This window comes from Pteronotus mesoamericanus, unplaced genomic scaffold, assembly GCF_021234165.1.
Source record: "Pteronotus mesoamericanus isolate MK-2021 breed Mesoamerican mustached bat unplaced genomic scaffold, CSHL_Meso_final contig_24, whole genome shotgun sequence".
Lineage (NCBI taxonomy): Eukaryota > Metazoa > Chordata > Mammalia > Chiroptera > Mormoopidae > Pteronotus > Pteronotus mesoamericanus.
Window position 1 is genome coordinate 3,710,389 of NW_026555100.1, and position 12,213 is coordinate 3,722,601.

General features: G+C 39.6%; 1 protein-coding gene across 1 annotated transcript in view; it reads right to left on the bottom strand.

Annotated features, from left to right (window-relative positions):
- Positions 1-12,213, bottom strand: part of LRMDA (leucine rich melanocyte differentiation associated) — a 1,077,594-nt gene that overhangs the window by 826,080 nt on the left and 239,301 nt on the right. The gene's annotated exons all lie outside the window — the stretch shown is intronic.

Here is a 12,213-nt window from a genome sequence, read left to right on the forward strand (position 1 = left end):
CTGTTGCTTTAACTCCTTTAATAGCTTTTATTTAAGCTCTATCATGCATTCTGGTTTTATTTAACTGTTCTAGGAAGGAAACAAAATTGCCATTCATGATTCATTCATTCATACACACACACAATACCGAGGATCTGTTATGCGCCAGATCCTTTGCAATCCAACAGAAAACAGGATACTTTCTTTACCCTCAAGGAGCTCATTAGTTTAGAGCAGTGTTCCTTTCCTTAAGGTGAATCCCAGGTGAAATTCAGAAGTCTTGTCTCCCTGTTTAGGTCAAGCAATCAGTTTGACAGCATGATAGTGAGGGACAATTAACTGGCCGAGGCACTGTGACCTAAGAATGACAAGACCAGAGGCCCATAATAATTTGGATTATTGCAGAGCAAACAGTCATTCCCTGACTCCCCCACTATGGGCAGAGTTTACTTCTCTGCCCCACCGATACTGGTCTTAGCCATGAGACTTGCTCGGGCCAATGAATTTAACAGTGTGATGTGATCAGAGACCCTAAGTGTGCTCACGTCACACTGCAGTTTGGCTTGGCTCTTGCATTCAATGATTTACCCTGAGAGGCTTCAGACAACCTCTATTCCATCAGTTTAAGCCCCAGAACAAACATATATGGAACAGACCTAAAGCCAACATACAGCCTGGAGTCAAGGCCAGCTGCCCTGCCACCTGGAGCAGAGTGATGGCGCCTGGATCAGTCAGGCCACAGTCAACCTGCAGAACATGAGCAAGAAATAAATGGGGTGGCTTCTTAAGCAGCATTATTGAGGAAATAGCTGACCAATGTAAGTCTAAGCAGAATTCCAACCAGAAAAAAATTGCCTCATCAAAAGCAATTTGGCACAACCTAACTACTGAAGCATTAAAATGAGATTATGGTACAAAACATGCTTTTCATGGTCAAATCAATCATTCTGTCTCAACTCCTCTGTGCTTGGTTTCAGCTCTCTCTGCACCGAAGGAAATTAACAAAAAATAAGTTGATCTTGATGAGTATGACTCAAATCAATGATGTTAATTGGGCTCCTGAGCATAAGATAAAATGACTTCAAATCAACAAAAGGTTAATATAGCTTTCCCTTCATGCAGCACCACCTATGATAAATCTATAGTGGTCTGAAATTTCCAATTTCATTAACAGCACATTTAATGTGCTAACAGGACAGGACCATTCCCCCTACAAAATGTTTTCTCAGTGCCCACCAGCAGGTTAACTTAAGGTTGTAAAACATATCCAGTTGTGTGATTAAGGCATACCTGAATAAAAATGGGGGGAGAAGTACTCACTGATGATAACTTAATTTAAACTTTAATTTTATTATCTTCCTGTCCTATCTACTTCCCCATGGTAGTTTAAGGAATTATTGGACATTTTATTTTATTGGCTATTTCATTCTAGTTGACATTATTAGCTAGTGAAAAAAAGTCATCCAACATTGTTAATGAGCATACACAGTATGTAAGTAGGCATGAGATGTGCTTGAGAGGTGAAAAGAAAAGTTTTAAATAAAAAAGGAACCAGCTTTACAAGGTTCCTGTCCTAAGGAACTTTCAGTCTGTTATGACTTATTAATGGTTAGATAGGCAATAATATGCATATAAAATAAGCCACATTAACAAGCCATATGAACTAGACAATTGTTGTTATCTTCCTTTTATCCATCCCTCCTACCTTCTAACATCTTCCTAGATTTCCCCTAACTTGGTTGGTATGCAAATAACTCCATTCTCCCATCTCAGAACAGGGTTCAACTGGCTTAATCCTGTTAGCTAAGTCCACTCCCCTGGCCACAGTAACTGGTTAAAGGGTAGGATGTAACCATTCGGTTTGCTATAGTCCATTGGGTTTGCTATAATAAATTACCACAGACTAGGTGGTTTAAACAACAGACATTTATTTCTCTCAGTTCTGGAGGCGAGAAGTCCAAGATCAGGGCGCCAAATATGATCAGGTTCTAGTGAGAGTCCTCTTCCAGGTTGCACATGGCTGATTCCTTGTATCCTCACATGGCCGAGAGAACATGTGAGAGATCTTTGGGGTTCCTTTTATAAGGGCACTAATCCCATTCAGGAAATTTCCACCCTCATGGCCTAATTACCTTCCAAAGGACCCATCTCTTAATACTATCACATTGAGGGTTAAAATTTCAACATATGAATTTTGGGAGGACACAGATAGTTAGTCAATTGAGCCCCATTTTAGTCTTATTTGGCCAATGAGACTCAATTTGGTGAATTTTGTTCAAGCCTAAGTGAACTGAGCTTTATCATGCTGGATTTGAACCAGAACATACACAGTCTTAATAACTATGTGCAGCCACCTTGCAGTGGAGCAAAGCCCCCCCAATTAACAGATCCTTCCCTGAGGAAGAGTTGCTGAGAAATGGAGAGAGAATAAGACTGAGTCTCTGGCTCATGCCTTACATACAGAGGGGAAAGAGAGTCCCAAGAAATGTCATGGCTTATGCAATGTCACCAAGGATTGGTTTAACCTCCCACAGTAGCGGACAACAATTCTGGATCTGCCACTCGCTAGGTGTATGAATGTTTGGCAAGTTACTTCAACCTCTCTGAACCTCACTTTCTTCAAACTAGGTATAATAATAATGCCTTCCTCTGAGATTGTGAGAATGAAACAAAATAATGCATAAAAGTGCTTACCACAATGTCTATTACAATGTATATGACCCATAAATATTAGTGATTATTTTTATTATTGTTATTTTTTAAAAAGAAAAAGTGGGTGAGGATCAATAGCCACGGTAGAGGAGAATCGAGACCAGTGGGTAGAAATGACAAAGTAAAAACTTCAGGCTTAATGTAAGAAATAGGTTTCAAACATTTAGTGCTATACAGAGACTTACTGGATTTCTTCAAAAGGCCTGAACCTCCACTTCTAGAGGTTTCCACTCAGAAAAGGAAGAGTCTCTGTTTAAAGACAGCATGGCAGGAATTTGAGCATTAGAAGCATGATTTAAGGATTCTTTCATCACTGAGACTTACCAATCCTATGAGATACCACTGCCTTGCCAGTCTAATTGCCAGTGCAGCCCCAAACTAAACATGACCAGGTTCTTTCCCCACATCTTTCCCGTCCTCAGTCCTTAACAAGGCTCAAAATCACTTATACATTAAAGAAATGTGATACAAATTTGACTGGACTCAGTACACCCACACTATCCTCCAATATTGCGAAAAGCTAATTTCAGCTGTCACTTACTGGAAGCAAAATGACAAATATCTGTAATATCTGTCAGGTTATGAATGCTTTAAAAAGAGTTATGCAGCTGTCAACGTTTTGATGGCATTAACAAGAGAAAAGTAAACGAAGAAGAGGAAACAGCATGTCTGTGGAGTACCTAGTTGCCAAACTTCTCTATTACTTATATTAATAAAAATCAAATTACCTCTATAAAAAATGCAAACAATGAAGACTTCTAGAGAAAACCGATAGAGGCAAATCTGTTAACAATGCTGCCAATTCCACAGATTAGATCATCAGAATTAGCTTCAACATCTCAGTAGAAAGTGACTAATTCTACTAAGGAATGTAAAGTCTTCACTAAACTTTTCCTCACTGATGGCATAGGAATAAATGTGTAAAACCCTGGCACAAAGTAACCAATCTTTCTAAGAGCTTCTTGTCATTTTGGAAGGCAATGTACTATTGTATATAAGTAGGTCACTATGTACCCATGCTGACTCAAAAAGTCCTAGTTTATATGCATTATTTTGGAATAATTATTAATAAAGTTTGCTAGTTTGGATAATGAATTATTATGATATGTATATAGAAATATGTCTATTGTACAAGTGTGTGTATGTATACATGCACATGTATGTGTGATTCTGTGTATTTGGGTCTATGTACATATATGTATGCGTATGGATGTACAGGGTGGGGAAAAAGTGTGTTTGCAATTGTGAGTATATAAAATACAGAGTTTATTCCTGTATTATTATTTTTAATTACTGTGTTATTTTCTGTAATAACTGTATTATTTTTCATACAAACAACTGTCAACCTACTTGTGGCCTACTCTCTGTGTATGTGTGTGTGTGTGTGTGTGTGTGTAGTTATATACATATATATATACATATATATAACTCCTTCCATTTCTAAGAGGATCTTATGTATAACATGATTTATCTTTGGGAAACAAACACTAAATTTTACAAGAATTTTCAGTTACATGGTATGGAATTTTTGCCATCCAATTAAACCAAAATAAATATGGGAGGCAAAAATAACCTGCTTCTTTCACATACTTATTTGACTACATTAGTCACATATAAACTGAATGCTACCAACAAAACGACCTCTTGGGAACAGAGATAGGTGGTCCAATTTTTAGTTTAGAAGGTGATTTTAACTCAGTGGGTAGTTGGTCACAATGTAAGACTCTAAGCCAAAATCCACACTGTTAATCATTAAGTAGTGTCTGTTTTTCCAATATTTCTGCTGCTTCTCCAGTATCAGAAAAGGACAAAATAGAAAACAACACATAAGAACCATCAGTGTCAAAGAGGGGGTGTCCTCTGTGGGTTTCTTCACTTTTCACATAAAGAGTCAAACTGTCCTCAGTTAATATATAGCCATTCTTTCCAGATGCATTTTTAGGTTATCTATTCTCTCTAAAGGATAATATACATTGTGGACTCCCTGAACTGTGCCTTTTCTAAAGAAATAACAGAAAATTCCAACAATTAAAAATGAATGGGTCTTATTTTTTAAACCCTAATTTAAACCCTAATTCATCTCTATATATGACTTTTGACCTGGGACATCTGCAAGCTATATTTTTTCAATATTCATGAAATTTTCCCCATCCCTCTTCCAGACTCAGGAAATTAACTCACTTGGGAATTCTGACAACCAGCCAATGTCACTCTTTCAGCATACCTCCACACCAAGGATATATAAGCCTCTTCTTGGTCTATAAATTAAGTCATTAACAAATATACACAATTTGGGAGGAATAAAATGTTCTGCAACAAATTAAATTCCATGTAGCATAGGGCACTGGCACTATTCCCATGGAAATGAGTGAGTTTTGTGACAGACCAACTTCTTTTCTCCAACACATTCCAGAGATAGCGTACCCTTTTTGGTGTTCCTCATAAATCTGAGGAAATTAAAAGTTAATATGCCATGATATTTTTATTACTGGCTCTAATGCAGTAAATATGCAAATATTAGTAAAGCCAGAGCTGGTGGTACCACAGGACAAAACCTCCAGACTCTTGCAGCTTGGCCTTTCTGGAACACTAGGTGCCAGCACAAAGCACAGTGGGGCCTGTGGTGGCAGACAGACGTGAAAAGCCACTCCCCCTAGATGGGAGACAGGTTGACCAGGGGCCTGGTTTTGAAGCCATTCTTTAACTGCAAAACTATAATGATGGAGTGTGAAAAATTACTCCTTTGGGGTGTTAAGAGTCATGTAAAAATCGGGAAAAAGAATTTTTAAAAATGGAAAAGAAGGAGAAAAGGGGAGTAAGTAACCAAAGCAAACAGAATTGTGACCATTCACTGCCAAATGTCATCATGAGACAAGGAAAAGATATCCCTTGAGAGGAAAAAGAAATTCTATGGACTGCCCCAAATGTTGCCTTTGAAATGAAATGCAATAGTGACTTTGTGTCTGTCTGTTACAGGGAGATGATGTGATGCAGCAACTGGCAGAAATAAACAGGTCACTGTAAAAAGGGAGCCTTCTTCCTCCAGGGTCTATATTTTCAAATGGGAACTGGAGATAATAAAAAATGGGAGGGGGAAGAAAAAAACCACCACTACAATTGGAAGAAATCCCAGACGTCATTTTCACCCAAAGTATCTTCAGTATAAGAAATTTGCCCTGCAACATCTCATTCTGCTTCTGTTTAGACACAGGTTAGTCCTGGCCACAGAGAAGACTGTCCAGAAATCTAAACAACTCACTTTCTAAAATCAGAGAAGAAAACACCTTCCTTAAGCCAAGTGTCCCATCATGGGGCAAGACAAAGAAACCAATGTAGGTACTGGTCAAACATACAGCTAAGCCTGGAGTCAAAGCAGGGACCCTGAGATCCTTTCCCCAGAAAGTGTGCAAGTTTTTAAAGGGCGTCAAGGTCCCCCACCACACCTGGGAGTGACACCAACCAAAACCTCTGCCGCCTAGAAGATTACTTATCACTGAACATTCAGAACATTTCAAAAACCTTCATCTGCGCATCACTCTCCCATCCTGCAGGAAGACCTTAGAGGGCTACTGTGGGCTATGGGCATACTTTGGGAATCGATGTTCCAGACTACAGGGAGCAGATCAAACTTCAAAAAGGCTACTGGGGCATAACCGACGCTCCCAAAGAGGCTTCCACAAAATGGAATGGGTATGTCACTTCTACAGAGAAAGATTAAGAACTGGAATGAAGCCTTAAAAAGCAACTGGTACAGCCCTGGCAGGTAGCTCAGTTGGTTAGAGCGTCATCCTAATATGCCAAGGTTGTGGGTTCAATCCCTAGTCAGGGAGCATACAGGAAGCATAGATGGGTGAAACAACAAATATCTCTCTCTCCCCCCGGCTTCCTTTCCCTTCCCCCCCGCCGACTCCCCGCCAACCCTCCTTCCTTTCTCTCCCCCCCTAAAAAATAGATAATTTTTTTAAAAAGCAACTAGCATAGATGGTTTTTCAAACTATAGGTCATCAATAATGGGTTGTGATAAACAGTTTTTAATGGAATTAAAAGGATGAGATGGAAATGCAATGGAAAATGCCAAAGTATATCCTCTATAGTTAAGGCCGAACCCACATACATGTGTGAGCACTGGATTTTACACTACAAAGTAAAATGTTTATCTTTAGGAAGGTTGTTGTTCTTTTAAAAAGTTGGAACAAAAGTTTCCTGATGCAACCTTCTTGATTCATAAACAGGTCCTCTGCTGGTAATTAGTGACAGATCAGGAATATATCCAGAAAGAAAAGACCCAGCCTCTTACCACCAGCCTATGCCGCTTTGTGAAATTAACTCTGTAAACATCTTCTAAGCCATCAAGTTTGCACACACATCCTTATCCAAAGGGCTTCTTTTCGTAGTTCAAAATTTTCTTCCACAGGCAGACTTGGGTCAAGTCCCTTGCCCACCCTGCCCACTCACACAAGGGAACCCCCATTAGCATAGGTTACAGTTGACCAGGGTCTTGGTTTCTTTTAGCATATAGTTTTGGAAAAACAAATTCTTTTGGATCCATGAACAATGTTTCCCAACAGAGAAGAGTAATTAGTAAATGTACAAATTGAGATCCTGCTCACACACTGCCACTTCTAGAGCCGAGTATTTGTTTGCTCTAAGTAAAACGCTTTGCTTTCATTTGTGTCAGTCATGCCTATAAATAATAGACTTTATTTGAATTCCATAGCTCCCTCTGAATTCCACTCTACCAAATTTAACAGGAAGAACATAACATTCCACCAGCATTTCAAAGACTGAAAACTGTGATCAATACACAGCCTTGCAACCACACCAACATTGATTTATTCTTCACAATTATGTTGAAAGGAAAAGGCTACTGCACTGACGTCCAGTCCTCCCCTTAGAAAACGAATGTCACTATTGTCGTCATCACCATCATGGTCAGGTTGTAGAAACCATGATGAAACTTATGCGTGCCAGACGTGGCCCTCAGCTGTCACGTCCTGCCGACTGATCCCAGGAACAAACTGGGACCTTAGCTCAGAGATTTCTGGCCGCAGGTCCCCAACCCCCAGCAATCCTACTATCCTGCAGAGTTAATAAAAGCAAAGGCAGGAAGTCAGAGGAAATCCTGACCCACAAGGCTCCCTCCTCAATTATCACAGAAGTGCCCTCATCTGGTCAGTACCCTCCGCACTGCCTGTGCTTCTGAGTGAACAGGAAGCAGCAGTTATCTGAGGAAGGGGGGCCTCTGTAAGGAAAACTTTACTCAACACAGAAGGCTCAAACAGAAACATTCAATCACTGGGCGATGACACTTATTTAGATAAAGATAATATTCTCTAGAAAAAGAAAAGAAATATGAAACTCTAGTTTCTCCACATATTTATAGGTGGAAGCCCTGAGAAGAAACCTGCATGAGACATAAGAAATTGGGGCTTTCATACATGTTGTTTCCACCTTATCATTCTTATCTGTTAAAAAAAATACAAACAGCTGCATTCAAAGATAAGGGAACAGAAAGGTGTTGTGTATGTTGCCCAGATGTTTCTGAAATCTGTTCCCTGTTAAACTTATCTTTCCAGAACTAAAGACACCTCTAATCTTTTCTAATGGCTTAATCAAATGAAATAAATGGCTTGGCATAATATCTTCTTTAAAATTTACACTACGTGTTGTATGCTCATGTTCACACACACACACACACACACACACACACACACACACACACACACACACAAAAGCAGGGATATTTTTAAACACTTATCCAAAGGAAAACTAGTCCCAGCATTGAAATGTTATTCACATAATACATTTTTTTCAAGGACAAAAAACTGGAAAACAAGTCAGCCACAGTTTTAAAAGTGTTTCTTTTTGTTTTCTTAGTCATCTTCGCAGAAGGTAACAGTTCCTTTCCTTCATCTCTTCAAACAGTCATTACATTCTTACTATGTGCCTAGCAGTGCATTGAGAAAAAAGAAGAAAAAAATAAATAGAAAATGATACAAATAGGAAGACAGAGAATGGTTTGAGAGATAAAAGATGGAAGGTAGTAAAGAAGGGTTGTATAATGGGTGAGGAAAGAGAATAAAGAAAGAATATTGACTATCTGTCCAATAGAGGTCCCAGCCCCTAGTAGCATCCCTAGACACAAAAGGGCAGAGTGCAAAGAAAAAATATTCTACACCCAATTTGTTACCCTTCTGTGAGCTAGCTTCACATTTCTGCTCAGCAATTTATCATTCTTGAACACAGAATTGAGAGTCAAAGGGTCCTTAGAGAATGCATGGGTTTATATCCATGTTTTGCCCTGAGACTAGGGGATACCAGAGGGCAGGGTCCAGGTCTACCATGAGGCTCAGACCAGACCCAGTCCTGTGTAGGCACAGAGCAAGGGCTATAATCATTCAACGACTTAAATTTTTTGAATAGCAGAGTCAAAACTTACAATACCAAATACTGTTTTCTCAGATGAAAAAGGAAGGTATTAAACCAGGTGACTAGCAAAGTCTTTTCTGGTTCTCATAGTCTGTGAGCTACCATTTAGCCAGGACTGAGCGATTTTCAGATTTCTATACTTTAAAAGATGAGGAGGCTTGGGTAACAACTCATGACTGCAAGTGACTTTACCCTCCACCCTACAGCCCACTGGAAAGGTTCCATAATACACATCCTTAAATGAAATTGTAATCCTGCTAACACAAACTCTCTTTTATTTAAAAAAAATACACTAAGCCCTGGCCGGGTAGCACAGTTGGTTAGAGTGTGATACCTACATGCCAAAGTTGAGGGTTTGATCCCCAGTCAGGATACATACAAGAATCAACCAATTAATGCATTAATAAGTAGAACAACAAATCAATGTTTCTCTCTTTCTCTCTCTTTCCAATCAATAAATTAATGTTTTTAATTTTAAAGAAAAAGAATTCACTGAGGAAGCACATGGCTTCTGTCAGATCTCACACCATATACCAGTGGCAAGGAAGCAGAGGATGAAATAAACTACACTTATTTTCTACATCATTCATTCAATGTCATCATTTAATCTCTTAAGAGCAATTACAGTGTTTACTGGCAATTAAGTCAAACAGCGGGGATTATCCAGCAGCCCCAGAGTGGAACTAAGAACCATCAGAAGCCAACAGTAAAAAGAAAAAATACAAGTAAGCTTCAAAGCAAAGAAAGGGCCAGAAGGCCCCAGTGGTTGGAGCTAATGGTTTCTACAGAAAGAAATTGTACTGTGAAAGAGAAAACCCAGTGCCTTCAAAGAAGTCTTTTAGACAAATGCAGAATCTTTGAATCATTGTCATTTACCTACAAAATCTCAAAGGGGCTGTTCTCTATTTGCCAAGACGACCACCCTTTTAGGCTTATCTAGGTAAACCACAGATCTCAAAAGGCCACCCATCTCAGTATAAAAACATTCTTCCCTGATGAGTATACAAGGAAATAAAATAATCTACTTTAAGATTATGCTAATAAAGTTAGGATTCATTAATTTTAAATCTGTGTCTTAGACATGTAATGGTTTTATGTTTCTTCCAGGGTTTTGTCTCAGAGCAGCCTGAGGGAAATGGAACCAACGCATATGAATTAAGGGGTCTACCAAGGCCATAAAGGAACAGAGTAAATTAGAGAGTTCATTCTTGTAAAAAAAATAATAATAATAATAATAATAACTAGAGAAGGAATCAAACGGCAGCAATAGAGTAGAAAGTCCTTTTTTAAAAATGATTTACTTCTTAAACCTTTATCATCTCTTTATTGCACAATTAATACATGTAAAACTGTGCCTCTTGAAAGAAAAGTGAGATAGCAATATTTAAGGCAAGATGCACAGGAGACTGGGTTCTCTTATAGGTGTGTTTTTTAAAGGAAGGTCCTAGGATATCTACAGTGTCAAAGAAAACTCAGTACAAGGACCTGTGATAAAATCCTCGGAGACATCATCTGGAGTTATGACTGAGGCCTAGCATACCTGAGCACTAACCTCCATACATCAGGTAGGACTGAAGTCAAAGGGTCAAAATGTCCGTAAGTATTGCAGCTAAGTGATGGGAACATGAGGTTTCATTATATTGACAGAATTCTCTCTACCTTGTTATATGTTTGAAGATGACCATAATAAATTTGACTTTAAACCTTTAAGTTAAAAGGGCCAATAATTTCCTCACTTCACTCTTCTTTAAGAGTATCTTTCTGGAAGCCTCTGATCTAGAAACCCTATAAAAACTCATAACCTCCTTAGCAGCCATCGCCACCACAGAAGCAGGACCAGAGCTGGACAATTTGCCTGAACAAGACCAAAGGGGTTTATTCTCCCATATTTTGAATTAAGTTCCAACTCCAGATAGTCTGTATGAAAGAGGAAAGGTCATATTAGGGTGGAAGGGGGACATGCTGATCTGCAGGGAATAGAGGAAAAAGCAGAAGGGCAAAGAGAAGCAGAGGTGTCAGTCCACCAACACTTCCTGGAGCGGCAGGAGCCATCTCCACCAAGGCTGCTTGGCTCGTGCTCCACCCCCACAGAAGGCCCCTCCACATCTCCTGCTCTTGGGACATGTAACGTTCCTTTATTCATTAACTTCTCTGCCATCTCTCCTCTTGCTCAGCCTGATTTTAGCTCTTCACAAACAAAATAAGCCTACCCTAATACATGCCCTTAAGTGAAACTGTAATCCAGCTAACACAAACTTTTCTTTTATTAAAAGAATCCATTGATGGGGAGCAGAGTGGCACAGCAGAAGCATGCTGGGCCCATAACCCAGAGGTCAGTGGATCGAAACCATCCTCTGCTACCAGGATTTCTTTAGTGGAGTGGGGAAAAGGAAGGGAAGGATCAAGTCAAGGAACATATATAAAGGACCCATGGGGGAAAAAAAAAAGAATCCATTGAGCCCAGGCCCGGTAGCTCTGTCGGTCAGAGCATCATCCCCATACCTCCCCAGTCAGGACAGAACTCACCTAGTGACCTAAGTGTCTCAAGCTGGATAAACCAGCACCTAATGTAAGGGCTGCCCTTCCCTCCCCAGAGGCCTCCTTGAAACCAAGAAAAAAAGACAGACAAGCAAAATAGAGACAGACTCAGAGAAAGAAAGCAGGATGACAGCTAGTGGGGGAGAGGGGGTAGTTAGGGGTTGGAGGGATAGAGCAAAAAGGGAAAAAGGACTCATGCACATGGACAACAGGGTGGTGACTATGGGGGCAGAGGAATAAGGGGGATAAATGGTAATAGGAAAAATACAGTAAAATAAAACTGAAGAGAGAGAGAGATTCTCAATACCCATTCTCCTCTCCAGAAACACTCTAACATCGCCAGACCTTTGGACTCTTTTTTTCCAAGCCTCACAATCTCTTTGCAGAATCTACAAGAGAAATTTAGGCAGCAAGTGAAAAATAAAAAGCTAGTAATGTTTTCCTATTTACCTTTAAATTTAAAACATAAAAATAGGAAGCTATGTGCTGGTAGAGGGGAGAGAGGGTGACTACAGATCTTAAAGCTCTCTTCCCTGTTGCTGTTATGGACCCTCC